Raw genomic sequence first — 17,310 nt, forward strand, 5'->3', positions numbered from 1 at the left:
CATCACAATGCCAGATTTCAGGTTGTACTACAAAGCTGTGGTCATCAAGACAGTGTGGTACTGGCACAAAAACAGACACATAGATCAGTGGAACAGAATAGAGAATCCAGAAGTGGACCCTGAACTTTATGGGCAACTAATATTCGATAAAGGAGGAAAGACTATCCATTGGAAGAAAGACAGTCTCTTCAATAAATGGTGCTGGGAAAATTGGACATCCACATGCAGAAGAATGAAACTAGACCACTCTCTTTCACCATACACAAAGATAAACTCAAAATGGATGAAAGATCTAAATGTGAGACAAGATTCCATCAAAATCCTAGAGAAGAACACAGGCAACACCCTTTTTGAACTCGGCCATAGTAACTTCTTGCAAGATACATCCATGAAGGCAAAAGAAACAAAAGCAAAAATGAACTATTGGGACTTCATCAAGATAAGAAGCTTTTGCACAGCAAAGGATACAGTCAACAAAACTAAAAGACAACCTACAGAATGGGAGAAGATATTTGCAAATGACATATCAGATAAAGGGCTAGTTTCCAAGATCTATAAAGAACTTATTAAACTCAACACCAAAGAAACAAACAATCCAATCATGAAATGGGCAAAAGACATGAACAGAAATCTCACAGAGGAAGACCTAGACATGGCCAACATGCACATGAGAAAATGCTCTGCATCCCTTGCCATCAGGGAAATACAAATCAAAACCACAATGAGATACCACCTCACACCAGTGAGAATGGGGAAAATTAACAAGGCAGGAAACAACAAATGTTGGAGAGGATGTGGAGAAAAGGGAACCCTCATACACTGTTGGTGGGAATGTGAACTGGTGCAGCCACTCTGGAAAACTGTGTGGAGGTTCCTCAAAGAGTTAAAAATAGACTTGCCCTACGACCCAGCAATTGCACTGCTGGGGATTTACCCCAAAGATACAGATGCAGTGAAACGCCGGGACACCTGCACCCCGATGTTTATAGCAGCAATGGCCACGATAGCCAAACTGTGGAAGGAGCCTCGGTGTCCAACGAAAGATGAATGGATAAAGAAGATGTGGTTTATGTATACAATGGAATATTACTCAGCTATTAGAAATGACAAATACCCACCATTTGCTTCAACGTGGATGGAACTGGAGGGTATTATGCTGAGTGAAGTAAGCCAGTCGGAGAAGGACAAACATTATATGTTCTCATTCCTTTGGGGAATATAAATAATAGTGTAAGGGAATATAAGGGAAGGGGGAAGAAATGTGTGGGAAATATCAGAAAGGGAGACAGAACGTAAAGACTGCTAACTCTGGGAAACGAACTAGGGGTGTTGGAAGGGGAGGAGGGCGGGGGGTGGGAGTGAATGGGTGACGGGCACTGGGGGTTATTCTGTATGTTAGTAAATTGAACACCAATAAAAAAAAATAAAATAAACAAGAAAAAATAAATAAATAAATTCTAAATTCATAAAAAAAAAAGATCTGTGTACCACTGTCCACTTTATGACATTCTCAGTTTTATATAGTGTCAAAAGACTTAAAAACAGCTTTTTAAATATTTTCCTACATGTATTAGAGCCTCTGTTCTGTATTTTACTCATCTAAGAAAGACACTTGAGATAGTGTTTGTTGAATCTGTAATAAAGCCTATGATTTGAATAATGAAGTCAAGACTGTTCTGGAATTTTCTACAGAACATACTCAGAAGCATATAATCAGAGAAGAGCTCTGATTCTACATATATGTTTATGGTTTCTCATCATTCTACTTTCATATTACTTAGAGAGTTAGAGATGTATAAAACTGTAGTAATTCCATCCCTTAAAAAAAGAAAAGAAAAAAAATCCATCCCTTACATTTTAAATTTTACAGATGAACATTTTTCCTATGGCTAATTATGTGATGCAAAGCAGAGGCACCAAAACTATTTTTTTAAGAATACATATTTGATATTTCAAATAAGCATTGATAGACTCATCCCAAGACAAGTAAGAACTTTGTTGGTCTCCTTTGAATTTACATGAGGGAACAGATTTTTTTTTCAGCATTTAAGAACCTCTGAAGTTCTTAAGGCAGTCCATCAATGAGATAACATAACCTGACAAAGATCAATAGTAAGACAATGAATCTATTACTAGAATGAAACATCATGACACACATTTAATGGCATTTTCTCTACTGAATCAATGTCCTTTTGTAAAGTTACCCAGTTATGGCGAAGTTCCTTGGAATGGCTTGTGACTGTCATGCCCTCAAAATAGTTTGGGTATCTTAAATCGACAACCATATTGCTATGTAGTGGCTCATTGCAGGTTTGGGTCACGCCTCTTCTTTTGTCATAGCTCAGGAATGGAAAGGAAATGGAAATTTACACTGACGTTAGAAATAATTGTATTTCTCATATGAGGTTCATATCAATTTTCTAAATTATTGATTCTAGTTCCTACAGAAGGCAATGGTACCTAATGACTTAAGCACAGTAATGCCTAACACTCCTTGTCCTATAAATGCATTGAATGTCTTTTAAGTTTTACTACATGCCCACTATGTACTGTGCCCTGTGATGGGCTCTGGAAGACAATATACTTAATTAAACCCATTTTCTGCCTGTAAGGGACTTTCCACTTTAGTGTATAAAATAACTTTTGTTGTCTTCTTTTGTTATAAACATCCTTTTGATAGACATAGTCTAATATTTCTTCATTAGAGAATGATACAGAGCAAATTTCGAAGGCTATTACATTGATTGTGTGTATATGTAAATAAATATATATATGTAGCTATACATACACACATGCACACCACACACACTCATATCCGTATATGTGTGTGTATATATATATATACTGAATACTGAATATGTATACACTGAATACTGAATTTATTTATTTGTTTACTTACTTACTTATTTATTTCAGTAAGTATTTCAGTTCTGGCCAAAAAATTGATGATTACATTGTGATAATAAGAGGAAACGTAATATATTTGAAAAGGATGCTCTCAAGTTCACCGTATTTTAACATTGCTTTCAGATTGATAGAAATTTCCTTCTGGTTTATCTTTTACATACTCCCAACTAACCGAACATGCTTGAAAATATACTGTGTTCATTGATGCGTAAGGAAATAGAGTTCTAACAAATGTGAAAGATGGGATTGCAGGCTTACTAGCAAAGTGTCAGGTCCTGTAGAGAACTGATAAGGACACGGTTTAAATAAAGGAAGCTGTCCATCTAGCAGTGGTATTAAGAAAAGAGGTAGAAAATTAAACTGCCAAATGGCAAACCTTTAATCATACTGAAGAGTTAACTTCCTTATAAGAAAAAAAAAAAGGTTTATGTGCCACTGAAGTTAATTAAAGTCTTAGTACATGCTAACAAATGTTACGATAGCTTCTGCTTGCTGTCAAACATTTGAACAAAATAAGTACACACATACTAGGAGCCGAGATGTTTAGTGTTCTGCTTTATATTAAAAAAGTGTACATCAATACAGCCAGCCTGGACTGAATATTGTAAACTCCCCTCAGAATTTTTTATTGTAATTAAAAGTAAATTATTATTTCATTTTTATTACTGGTTTAATTCAAGTGGCATAAATTATGCAAGCACATTATCAGAATATTAGTTTTAATCTTAGAACTTTTACTAGATAGAAAATTTCTGTTCTCAATTTAAGAAATTGAGCCTTTAAAAATTAGTTTTATCTATTATTATTACCCATTAATTAAAAATATTGATTTAGTAATTTCCATAGGATGCTGTGATAATCTATATATTCAGTAGGAAAAAAAAGTAAAAATAATGAAAATAAAAATAAATCAGCTGTATATTGCCATCCTACTTCTACCTTTTCATTATCACAAGAACCCCTATGTATGTGTGTGTGTGTGTGTGTGTACATAACAATGATTAATATAAACTAAGTTGGGGGAAATTATTATATCAAAATAGATAATAAAAAATTATGTATTTTTCTGAATATTTTATAACATTTTATGATTACTAAATTACATCTTGGCTTCATGCTATGGGATTCCATTGCCAGACTGAAAAAGAAATTGATATGTGAAACAATATTTATTAGCAGTAGTGGAAAGTGTACGTCTCTTCTGCCTTTTAGTTTTACATTCACTTCCTGTGTCCTCAAGTAAGGAAAATCCCCCAGGTCTCATCTGATAATCAACTTTGCTTTCCTAAAAAATTTGCTTGGATTTTATTTTATCATTGCTCACAATCTTATAATTGTTTACATTTTCCTTTGGGTATTAGAAATTGTTTAGGGAAGTTGTTTACATGCCATTTGGGTCCTACATTTTGCTTTGGATCCTAAGAAGGCAGGCACTGAATCATATACCACTATGGCATGAGTGTAGAGTACAGGGTATGTATTTTGGTACATTAATCTGTTACTTGACTATATTTTCTTAGGGTCACTTCATTTTCACTCTAATCCCAAAATATCTGCACACTTGATTCTGTTGTACTTATAGTGTAGTATGTAGGATTTAACATCAAAAATATGCGAGGTTTTCTTTGGCCTTCACCAGGACTAATATTCAACCAGAACTCACTGAGATGTTTCAACCCAGTATTCATTCAAATTGTTGGGCTTTTATTCTAATTGGCATGTATTTATTTCTTACTTCTCAAGTACTTTGATTATATCCCTTGTGCTGCTCCATTTTATAGTTAAAGATCTTGGTCAACTTAGTTTTATAGTGTCTTAATATTATTCAACTCTAAGAAAGGAAAATAATAATGTCTAAGTAAGAGGATTGTTTTAAAGAGTAAATGAGCTAATAAAAGTATGTGGGTTTAGTATAATGCTTAGCGTATCGTAAGCACTCAATTATGATGATTAATTGTAATTGGTATTTCTGTATTACATCAAATCCTTTGCACAATCTGTTATAAAAAATAAAACTGAAGACAAAATGAGGAAAGATTCATCATTTTGTCAACATATATTTATTAATTTTGAATCTGATTTATTATATGAGTTAATATTACAATATGAATTCTAATTCATATGTATAACTTGGTATATGTCTTTAGTGGTACATTTTGTTAGACCACCCACTTGTAATTTTACTGCCTGATATATATTAATTATGTTTTTGTCATGTATTGCATTCATTATTTCAGCATATCTTATCTCATTCTACACAATAATATTCTCAGATGGGCAACTAGTCATATCTTATTTCAGATACAAAAATGAAAATACCTTAATATAGAGGGCAACAAAATTACATGGATGTGAAAGCATTGTCCGGTTTTCCCAATGGCATTTCAATGTCCTTTGTGCTAGGTCTGAAGGTATTCAACTTCCTATTCGATTAATGATAAGGAATGCTGCTTACATGTACTTATTGCTACCTTCCATTTTCCTAATACCAACTGCCATCAAATATAATTTTTTCTTACAATTAGTTTCTTTTTCCACAAAATCACGAATAACCCGAGGAAAGTGTGTAGATGCTACAAATGGAGAATTGTTTGTGATTGATCAGAGCACTAAACACTGACCATCCTCAAGCTTGGACATTCACAGTTTCATAACTGCAAATTTAAGTCTAGTTTTTTTGTGATTTTTATGTAAGTAAAAATTACAAGAAACATTACACGTGGCACATATGAGTGGCTCTGTTGGTTAAGCATCTACCTTTGGCTCATGTCATGATCCTGGGGTCCTGGGATGGAGCCCCACACTGGGCTCCGTGCTCAGCACAGAGTTTGCTTGTCCCTCTCACCCTGCCCCTTCCCCCCAGCTTGTGCTCTCTTTCTCTCAAATAAATAAATAAAATATTTTTTAAAAATAAAAAAAAATGTTTAACATTTAACATTTTCAGGATATTTTACATACATCTCTGTTACCTCTTATAACATTCAGCTTTCTCATGCAGTTGGGAAAAATGTATCACCAACCTCACATTTCTGAACAATACACATCTTTTCAAATTACTACTTTATTTTTTTTCAAATTACTACTTTAGTTGTGTTTTGACTATTTCTCAAAACTTTGTGCTTGAAATTTGATAGAGTTGATTGTTTTTGCAGATAGAATGTGGTAAAAAAAAAAAATAAAAATAAAACAGCTAAAAACAATAAGCAAACAAAAACAAGCAAATAAAATAACTCCCGTCACTGCCCCTTCCTTCTGAAGACTTCCAGAAATCACCGTTTTGACCAATTTGCCACCTTCATTCAGGAAAGACTTCCCTTCTTGTTGGAGACAGGAAATTCATAAAAGGAAAGATGATAAGGGCTACCTAACAGGGAAAACATATCAGCCAGAAGTGGATATCCTAAAGGAATACCTTGATCTCTGCCTCCTTTAGATTGTGTGTTTAGCTTTCTTAGACACATTACAGCACAATTGTAGTCCTCTTACATTCCTCTACCAGAGAAGATATTTCACTAAATGACATTCGTGCCGGTCTGATACCTGTTCCTGCCTGTCTTTTCTTCTTTGGAGAAATGTTTAGGATTGTATGTGTATGTGGTGGGGAGTGTTGGGGAGGGTAAGTGAGGTCTGGGGCTACTGCAGAATATCAGTAAAGAAAATCTAGACTGGTATTGGAAGTTCAGTCTTGTGAGAATTGAAAAAATTACTTTAACATGTAACATTTTCCTTTATGATTCATTCATGTTTGCAAATTGTAAACAGTACTTTGAAATATATGTCATTAATAATTTTAATGTGTTTTCCTGGACTATAATATAGCTATAATATAGTCTACTATCTGATAAATGAGCATTTTAATATAATAGGACATTCTAAAAATTTTTTACAAGTTATTATTTTATTTATCAAGTTAAGTTAAAGAAAATATATTTATAACCTCCAGCACAAACCTCATTTTTTGATATGTATTTAATTTAAATTTGTCATGTCACAAAATGGCTCAAAATGGCTTCACAGTAAAATATGTAAGAGAGAGAAATGTTATCAATAACCTGTAGGGTAGTGTTTTGACATGTATTTGAGAGTTAAGTGTATATTCCTACAATAACACTTTGTAACTATTTCAAGGCTGAGAAATACTGATTATGATTACGGGCTGTTGGAAGTGAAGATTTCAAGAAAAATATGAATGCTTGTAGCCAGAAAATGAAAGTGGTACACCTCTGAAAATCATCAAAATGATACCAGAAAAGGAATAAGATAATATATTAAGCATATTTTGAGAGCCAGGCTAGTGCTCCAAAGAAAATTGTTAAACAAACAAAACAACATCTGGCAACTCAGAAGCCTGGAAGTGCAGAGCAAGTGAGTAGTATAGCCTCATGCACAGGTTGGATGGTTGAACTCTCAAACTGGGCAGATTGACATATGATAAAATATCAAAACTGCAGGCTTTTTGATTTCCACATCACAACTGTCCAAGTCAGTGCAAAAAATCTTTAAGCAACCCAAGATAGAGCAACTTTGTTGATGACTGCAATTCAACTTACTTCTATAAGAACACACTTCTCCATAATATTACTGTAAAATCTGTCTGGTAAGAAGTTATATTTTCTTATACTTATCCTTTTCAATTTCCCCTCTATTTTTCTGACAGAAGTAGAACAGTAAAGGAAGAACAAATATAAAAAATCATTTACAGAAGCCACAAGACTGATTTGGTCTTAATTTTGTGCCTAAGTATCTATGATGTATAAGGCTTTGAAATTCAAGTAAAAAAAGACTTGAAAGAGGCATTCAAATTCAAATCTATAACACCTCTGGTATGATTTACACCATAAGAGTCTTAAGATTCTGTTTGTATTCATAGAGATTACATACCAATTTGCTTTAGCTTCTTATCCACCAAGGTAAAAAAGGAAGCATAATCAATTATGTTATACAATAAAAGCATATTTTGCTCAACATAAACACAGGTTTCTAATATTAAAATCTCAGAAGAAATTTTTTTAATATTTGAATATTTGTAAAACACTATATGATATACTTCAGACATCTATACTGATATGCCAGAAGTGGATATAATAATGAATTATGGAACTATTTCTTTTGTCTACTGATTCAAATTCAAATGATATTGCCCAGACACACAGATTACTAATAATTTCATGCATCAAACAATAAAATATTAAATTTCAGGGATAAAACTCAGTTGGGTTGAAGGTACATTTAACTTAAAGAGATTGGTATTGGGGTGCCTGGGTGGCTCAGTTTGTTAAGTGCTGGGCTCTTGGTTTCTGCGCAGGTCATTATCTCAAGGTCGTGAGTTCAGGCCCCCCTCTGTGCATGAGCCTGCTTAAAATTCTCTCTCTCTCCCTCTGTCCCTCCACCTATCCCCCACCTCTGCTCTCTCTCTTAAAAAAAAAAAAGAGAGAGAGAGAGAGGGAGCAATTGGTGTTACTGATGCTGAACTCAACATGTTCCACCTAAAGTTATCCTAAAGTATTAAATTCTGTAATCGCCAAATGAGCATATTTGTGGTATATTTGGCATACCAGTTGACAAACTCTGTTATTCACAGTAGAAGTTTGGATAATTTGTATAACTATGTGTTTTCTCATAACCTAAATTTCCTTGAGTCTTAAGTGACAGCCTGTGTTAGACTAAACCCTACAGCAAGTACTAGGAGTAGGAAAAAAAAACTAGGGACAGAGTGGTAAGTTATGAAATTCTGAAGAGAAGGGGTATATTTTATGGTTAAAGTCAAGTAAGTTAAACACCTGTGCATGAATGTGGGTCAAGGGAATGTTCAGAAAAAGTCAAGATTTTTCTCAGCAAATAACTCCTTGTTCTTTCCAAATGATAGATATGTGAGAATATTAGCTTTAAAACTATTTAGGTAAATGAAAACTACTGAAATTTTTAGTTCGACCTGACAGCCATTGGATTTTTTAAAGAAAAAGGTGTGCAGATAGAATTAGAAAAATAATGGCCTTTATTTTTGCAACTACCTTTTCACTGGTCCTTGCATAAATATTTCCCTGACTTTTTTAACAGTGAGCCAGCCCTTAAACTCTGAGATATATTTAGTGCTCAAAAAACATAAACTATGCTTTTCTTATGGCTGAAATCCATGTATGACATAGTTTATTAATAAGCTCGAAGTTGATAGAATTTTCCAGGCATATCTTGTCATTCTACTTCCTAAAACTGATTTGCTATGGTTTTTTAGAGAACAATCAGGATTTTCTTCTAAATGAGAGGTAGAGAGAGAGATCAGGAAGCCAGTAACATGGCACATATTAGAATAAGAAATAATTTGAGGGTAGCAAAAGTCCAAAGTACAGTAAAAATCAATTTCTTTTGGTAACTGTTAAAAAGACATGTAAGCCTGCTAAAAATAATAAAATGATGTAAACCAAAATTTTCTTAACTTTCCAGCCTTTTTTGAAATGCTCAAAAAATGTAGGAATTTGTTGATATAAATAAATTACTAATTAAATAAATAACCAAGAATATATAAATCTCTCATGTAGAATTCCACATCATTCATGTCATTAATCTACCCTCAAGGAAATTAATCATAACACCCCATTCTTTAAGTGTGGCCATGCATAAGGACCTCCTGCCAGAAAGCATAGTTTGGAAGAGAGATAAAAGGGTCTTTTTACAATGAAGAAACCTGAGAAACACTACTTCTACTGTGGAGCCACCTTATTGATTGGAAGGTGGGAAGCACAGTGGTGAAAGAATTCACCCAAGGCAGAAGAAAGGAAATAGAGGTTTACTGGATTAGGAGAAGGAGGGGAAGGGGAGGAGGATGGAGAGGGGAAGGAGGAGGGGAGGGGGAGGGGGACAGGGAGGGGAAGGGGAAGAAGAAGAAGAAGAAGAAGAAGAAGAAGAAGAAGAAGAAGAAGAAGAAGAAGAAGAAGAAGAAGGAGAAGAAAGAAGAAAGAAGAAAGAAGGAAGAAAGAAGAAAGAAGAAAGAAGAAAGAAGAAAGAAGAAAGAAAGAAGAAAGGAGGAGGAGGAGGAAGGAGAAGGAGAAGGAGAAAGAAGGAGAAGAAGAAGAAGAAGAAGAAGAAGAAGAAGAAGAAGAAGAAGAAGAAAAGAAGAAGAAGAAGAAGAAGAAGTTGTTGTTTACTGAATACACTATTAAGGGAGTAGTGGACAGGACAGCAAGGGAAAGACTCTACATCTATTAAGTGATCAAAGTTGACATTAACAGTGGTAAGTCATGTTGATATAGTATGTGCATCCCAGTGTAATCATGATTAGATGAATCCCAATTGAGGGACATTCTACAAAACACTTAACCGGAACTCCTCAGAATTATCAGTCATCCAAAATAAGGAAAGTCTGAAAAATTGTCACAACCAAGAGGATCCTAAGGGGACAAAAAGACTAAATGAAATATGATATCTTACATGGGATCCTGAAACAGAAAGGGGGCAACAGGTAAAAAATCCAAATAAATGAGAGTAAGTATGGACTTAATAATAATAAAAGTATTGGTTCATTAATTTAACATATGTATTTTACTAATGTAAAATGGTAATAACTAGGCAAAATGGGTAAATTATATGAGAAGTCTCTGTACTATGTTTACAAGTTTTCTGTAAATTTTAAGTATTTTAAGAAAAAACTATGAAAAAATGTCTATGATTTAATTAAACATTCATTTTTTTTTTACATTTTGTTTTGGTTCTAGTGTGGTAATGTTATTATTTCTTTCTTTCCACTGAAGATAGATAGATAGATGGATAGATAGATAGATAGATATAGGTAAATAATAGATAAATTTAATTTACCTAATGGATTTTATAGGCAATTTTTGCACCTAATAAAATATATTCTTTTTTTAAAGTAACTGATTTTATAAATAAAATATAGTTATATAGCACATTTGGTAATAGGATATCAAATTCAGTCTTCCATAATCTTTACTTTTTCCTCCCCAATCTATTTTACATATTTTCACTCCAAAACAGTATATGTAAGTATATTCTTTTCTAGAAAATCACTTTAAGTCTACTGATTTATGTTTGGAATACTCAGTAGTTTTAGCATTTACTTAAAGTGAGACTATACATATATGTAGCACACATTTGGAGGTATCCTATTCAAAAGGCATTCCCTTCTTATTGCCATAGTTGACTAATTCTATCGATCTAATTTGTATAGGGTCAATATTTCTTCACTAATTCACAAGAGACATATAGGAAGGGGGTAGTTTCTCTTTCAGGGGTATTTTCCTATCTGCATCTGAAGCTTGAAACTGTGGCAGCTAGAGGAAAACAAGGCGGTTGAGAAAATGGTTGCTTTCTGATGATGTGTTGAGCCTTTCAATTAATCATTTGTGGAGACAATCTTCATCTGCACTTGTCAACAGAGATAATAACTCTTTCCTTATTATTTAAGAAAATTTTCTCAGGGTTTTCCACTATCATAGTCATAGGTTCCTTAGGTATTCAAAGTTTCATGTAGGTAGGAAATATTCTTAAGCTAATTTTCTATGACACAGAAAGTAAAAATGTGTAGTATTTACCTATCCATATGTCTAAAGCCATTTATGAGTATTATGCCTTAAAAGTTAACTTGGAATGAATGTGTAGAACTAATATTTTTTCATTAATAGTATTCATGGCTTCTTTTTAGATTCAATTTTAAGTCAAATATTTGGCAGATTTTTGCCTTTTTACCATACAAGACTGTCACAGTAATAGCCATGTTTTATATAAAGAAAAAAATATATAAAGAAAAATATCATGCATGAGGTAGCTCAATTTGTGTGCACTCAAGCTCAACACTCACTAATACTCCATTTGTGCCTTCTGACTTTTACAAATGATCTTTTCATTGGATATAGTTCAAGTTGGAAAAAATAGAATGTTTTAACTCTTTTGAAACAAATAATCCTTATATCTTCCAAATTTGCATCCATAGTTACCACAGGTACCTTGAAAAAATTAGTCTATAGATAACCTGTGAAAATTCAAAAAATTTTCTCCTTTTTCCTTTTTTTAACAAGAAAGGAAGGAGAAGTGCCCACTAAAATATGATCTAAATTATTATGAAGTATAATGGTAGATTCAATATTTGCATTTGGACTATTTGTTTTTATAAACAAATAACTTATACATCCTCTGGCTTATTACACTGACATAACATCTCTGAATTACTTTTCGAGTGTTGATCTGAGAAGGTAAAGATACTAACATGCACACACACACACCATTTTATATATTAGGTTTACATTTATAAGATAATTTTAACAATATGTTGATCAGGTATTTTAAAAGGTAATAGCATATATGAAATTGCCATAACTATAATATGTTGTATATATTGTAAACTCTAAGAAAAAATTAACGCATAACACAATTTCTCTAAGTTATGATCTTTGTGATTTTGTTAGTAAAGTTTGAATTAAAGCCCTTGGAAAATATAGGTGTTAGTTCACCCAAATCATCTTTGCTGGCATTTAAGTACTCTTTTTAGAAGATTTATTGATGAATAATTGACATGGAATAAATTGCATATACATAAGGTGTACGATTTGATGTTTTGATACATATATATATATACACATACCCCCATAAAACCCTTACCATTACCAGAGTAATGATTATATTCATCATCTGCTTTTCTGATTCCTCTTGTTGCTTCTCCTTGCTCCTACTCCATACTCAGATAGTGATGATCTATCTACATCATTAGTTGGGACATTTAAGAATTTTAATTAAGTTGGATCATAGAGTTTATTTTTTGTCTGGTTTCTTTCACTTAACATAATTATTTTGCACTTGGCATACTTAACCATAATGTTGCATATATCAATAGTTCTCTCCTTTTTTGAGTAGTATTCCATGGTAGCCACTCCCCACCCTGCCTGATTTGAAGTTTTGTTTTCAAGTTTCAGCTACCCAAGCAGATGATCCTCCATCTGACATTTAGTCAGAAGGCTGGTAGTAAGGTAATGTTAGGTCACAATGCCTACCTCATTCATCTCACTTCATCTCATCCCATAGGCATTTTGTCATCATACATCATCATAAAAAGATGAGTGAGTACAGAACAATAAGTTATTTTAAGAGAGAGAGAGAGAGACAGCATTCACACAACCTTTATTACAGTATATTCTATCATCGGTTATTTTGTTAATCTTTTACCATGCCTGGTTTATACATTAAACTTCATTGTAGGTATGTCTGTATAGGAAGACAGAAAGAGAGTTAAGGATATCCATGGTTTCAGGCATCCCCTGGAGGTCTTGGATCATATCTTCCACAGCTAAAGGGAACTACAGTACTACAATTTGTTCATCCGTTGACTTGTTAATGAACATTTGGGTGGTTTCCAGTGTTTGGCTGTTACAAAATAAAACTACTATAAAAATTCATGTACAAGGCTTTATATCAACATATTGTTTATTTTTCTTGGGTTAATACATAGGAGTGAAATGGCTGAGTCATTTGAGAAGTGAAATTGTAAAACTGTTTTCCAAAATGGATAGACCATTTCACATTTCCATCAGCCGTGTTAATGCATGTGTAGTGGTATTTCATTGTGCTTTTAGCTTCTATTCTCCTAAATATTAATAATGTTGAGCATTTTTCATCCATGTATCTTCTTTTATGGAACATCTGTTTAGATCATTTGCCCATTAATTTTTTTTCTTGTTATTGAGTTTGAGAGTTCTTTATGTATTCTGGAGGCAAGTACTTTATCAGACATATGGTTTTGCAAACATTTTTTCCCGGGCTTGGTTCATCTTTTTTGTTCCTTTAATATTATCACTTGCAGTGATTTTAATGAAGTCCAATTTAACAATTTTTTTGTGGATTATGTTTTTGATGTTTTATCTAGGACCTCTTTAACTTAATGTCACAAAAATTTTGTTTTCTTATAGAAGATGTATAGTTTTAGTTTTTACATTTAGGACTATGATCCCTTTTCAGTAATTTTTTATCTTTCATTAGCCTATCACATTTATTATTTTATATTCTGTAAGTTAGTTTTTCATGCATAACAGTTACTGGACCCCAAACGTTTTGCCTCAAATCTAATGTCTTAAAACAATAATCATTTATTTAGCTTATAAGTTTGTGGCTTGTCAATTGGCTGGACTTGGCTGAGAATTTTTTCTGGTGTTTTAGAACTAAGTTCAATCATGTATTGGTGCTCACTTGTCTGTCAGCATCTACCAGCAGGGCATCAGATTGATGAAACAGGCTTGCTCAGGCTTAACGACATAATGGTAGAAAGGTCTCAAACACAAGAGAAATGCTGCTATATCCTTCCTTGGCTTATGTTTTCCACCTTTCCTTTGCTCATGGTATTTCCCATAGTCAACCTAAGAGTTAGTATGTAAGAGTATTGCCAAAGAGCAAAAATATAAAGAAAGGAATGACTAACCTAAGAGTTAGTATGTAAGAGTATTGCCAAAGAGCAAAAATACAAAGAAAGGAATGACTAATGGTCATATTTGCATTTTACCTTACCTGCTCTATATTACCTGAAAGTCCTCTTGTGTACCCACTGCCCTCAATTTGGAAAAAAAAAAAAAAAAAAGTTCCTCTAGAAGGGGATCTAAGTCTGCTTTCCAAAACTTGACTCAGGTTCTGATCAACAAGGATGTCAATCTTAGATCATATTTAACCTCTCCAAATAATAGTCATGTGTAATGCTAAATGTGAAGGGACATACAGTTTACCATATTATTATACAGCATTTCAAATTGATAAAAGTTACTGAGAATATTTTAGTGGACAACTGTGTATCTTTCTCCTAGCTTAAGGAATAAAATATGAATAAAATCAAAACTCTTTGTCATGAGGGACATATTTCTCCCTTATAAAGAATATGATCACTATCCTGATTTTGGGATTTATCATTGCCATATAGCTCTACATAGTTCATATATATTATATTTTATATTTCTACCTACACAAAATTGTTCAGTTAATATATATGTTAACTGCAAATTATTACATATATATTTGTTCAAGTCTCCTTTTTCTCTAAACTTCATTGTTGTTAGATTAATCCATGTTGATAATGTAGATCTGATGCATTGATCACTGGAAGACTGCTCTTGTGTTCTATTTGCTTCATGGGATGCTAGGCTTTATGGGTGCTGTGTAGCTGGATATTGTAGTGAAGAGTATTATACATTGTGTTTATCTGTAATTTTTAAAGTGAACAGTTTTTTACTTGTTAAATTATTTAGAACTAGATAATCTGTTATTGTTAGTGGATTAGTAATCATGTCATGTCTTCAAATAAAAGCAATCTCCTATATAAACATAGATTATGATAATGAATAAATATCTAGAAACTAATTGTAAAACCTAAGGGCACACAGATTATTTTCATATACTTTACAGTTTTTGATTTCACACAAAGGTTTATGATTCACTTTTAATTAAGCTTTGTATAAGGTGTGAGGCAGTATCTAAATTAAACCTTTTTGCATTCAGAAAGCCAATTGTTCCACTACCATTAGTTGTAGAGATTGCTTCTTCATTGACGTACCATTTTGAGTAAATCTTAAGATTGTGTGAGGTTTGGATTAAAATACAAGTTTTTGAATTCCTGTATGAGTTTTTTCAATTTTGGAGTGAAGTCTTTTGGGTTTTCCACATGGAGTATCACGTAAATGTTGAAGAATGAGATTTTGACTTCTTTGCCTATTCAGATGCAAAGAAGTCAAATTTTTTCTGATTGCTGAGGCTAAGACTTTTAGTATGATGTTTAACAATAAGTGGTGATAGTGGACATCCCTGTCATGTTCCTGACCTTAGGGGAAAAACTCTTAGTCTTTTCACCATTGAGAATGATATTCCCTGTGGACTTTTTGTACATGGTTTTTATGATATTGAGGTATGTTCCCTCTATCCCTACACTGTGAGGAGTTTTAATCAAGAAATCTTTCTGTACTTTTTCAAATGCTTTTTCTGCATCTATTGAGAGGATCATATGGTTTCTTCCTTTCTTTTATTAATGTGATGTGTCAAATTGATTTATATGCAATTGTTGAACCAACATTGCAGCCCAGGAGTAAATCTAACTCTGTTGTGGTGAATAATACTTTTAATGTACTGTTTGATTCTATTTGCTAGTATCTGGATGAGAATTTTGGCATCCATGTTCATCAGGGATATTAGTCTGTAAATCTCCTTTTTGGTAGGATCTTTGTCTGGCTTGGGGATCAAGATAATGCTGGCCTCATAGAAAGAGTTTGGAAGTTTTCCTTCTATTTTTTGAAACAGCTTCAGAAGAATAGGTATTATTTCTTCTTTAAATATTTGGTAGAATTCCCCTAGGAAGCTATCTAGCCCTGGACTCTTGTTTTTGGGAGATTTTTTATTACTGCTTCAACTTCTTTGCTGGTTATGAGTCTATTGAGTTTTTCTATTTCTTCTCGTTTCAGGTTTGATAGATTATACATCTCTAGGAATGCATCCATTTCTTCTAGATTGCCTAACTTGTTGGCACATAGTTGTTCATAATATGTTCTTATAATTGTTTGTATTTATTTGTTGCTGGCTGTGATCTTTCCTCTTTCATTCATGATTTTATTTATTTGGGTTCTTTTTCTTTTCTTTTTGATAAGTTTGGCCAGGGGTTTGTCAATCTTATTAATTCAAAGAACTCGCTCTTAGTTTCATTGATCTGTTCTATTATTTTGTTGTTATCTATTGCACTTATTTCTACTTTAATCTTTATTAATTCTCTTCTCCTGGTGAGTTTAGGCTTTATTTGCTCTTCTTTTAGGTATAAGGTTAGGTTGTGTATTTGAGACCTTTTTTTTCCTTGAGAAAGGGTTGTATTGCTATGTACTTCACTCTTAGCACTGCCTATCCTGCACCCCAAAATTACTAGAACTCATACTGGAATTCAACAAAGTGGTAGGATATTAAATCAATACATAGAAATTATTTACATTTCTATACACTAATAATGAGACAGAAGAAAGAAAAATTAAAGAGCTGATACCATTAAAAATTGCACCAAAAACCATAAGAGACCTAGGAATAAACCTAAACAAAGAGGCAAAGATCTGTACTCAGAAAACTATAGAACATCATGAAAGAAATTGAAGAAGACACAAAGAAATGTAAAAACACTCCATGCTTATGGATTGGAAGAACAAATATTGTTTAAATGTTTATGCTTCTTAGAGAAATTTATAAATTTGATGCAGTCCCTGTCAAAATATCATCAACTTGGGACGCCTGGGTGGCTCAGTGATTCAGAATCTGCCTTCGGCTCAGGGCATGATCCTGGAGTCCCGGGATCAAGTCCTACAGCAGGTTCCCTGCGAGGAGCCTGCTTCTCCCTCTGCCTGTATCGCTGCCACTCTCTCTGGGTCAGTAATGAATGGATAAATAAAATTTTAA

At 33.2% G+C, this 17,310-nt stretch overlaps 1 protein-coding gene across 1 annotated transcript in view; it reads left to right on the forward strand.

Moving 5' to 3' along the window:
- Nucleotides 1-17,310, forward strand: part of KLHL1 (kelch like family member 1) — a 363,308-nt gene that overhangs the window by 145,151 nt on the left and 200,847 nt on the right. The gene's annotated exons all lie outside the window — the stretch shown is intronic.

This window comes from Canis lupus, chromosome 17 (assembly GCF_048164855.1).
Source record: "Canis lupus baileyi chromosome 17, mCanLup2.hap1, whole genome shotgun sequence".
NCBI classification, from domain to species: domain Eukaryota; kingdom Metazoa; phylum Chordata; class Mammalia; order Carnivora; family Canidae; genus Canis; species Canis lupus.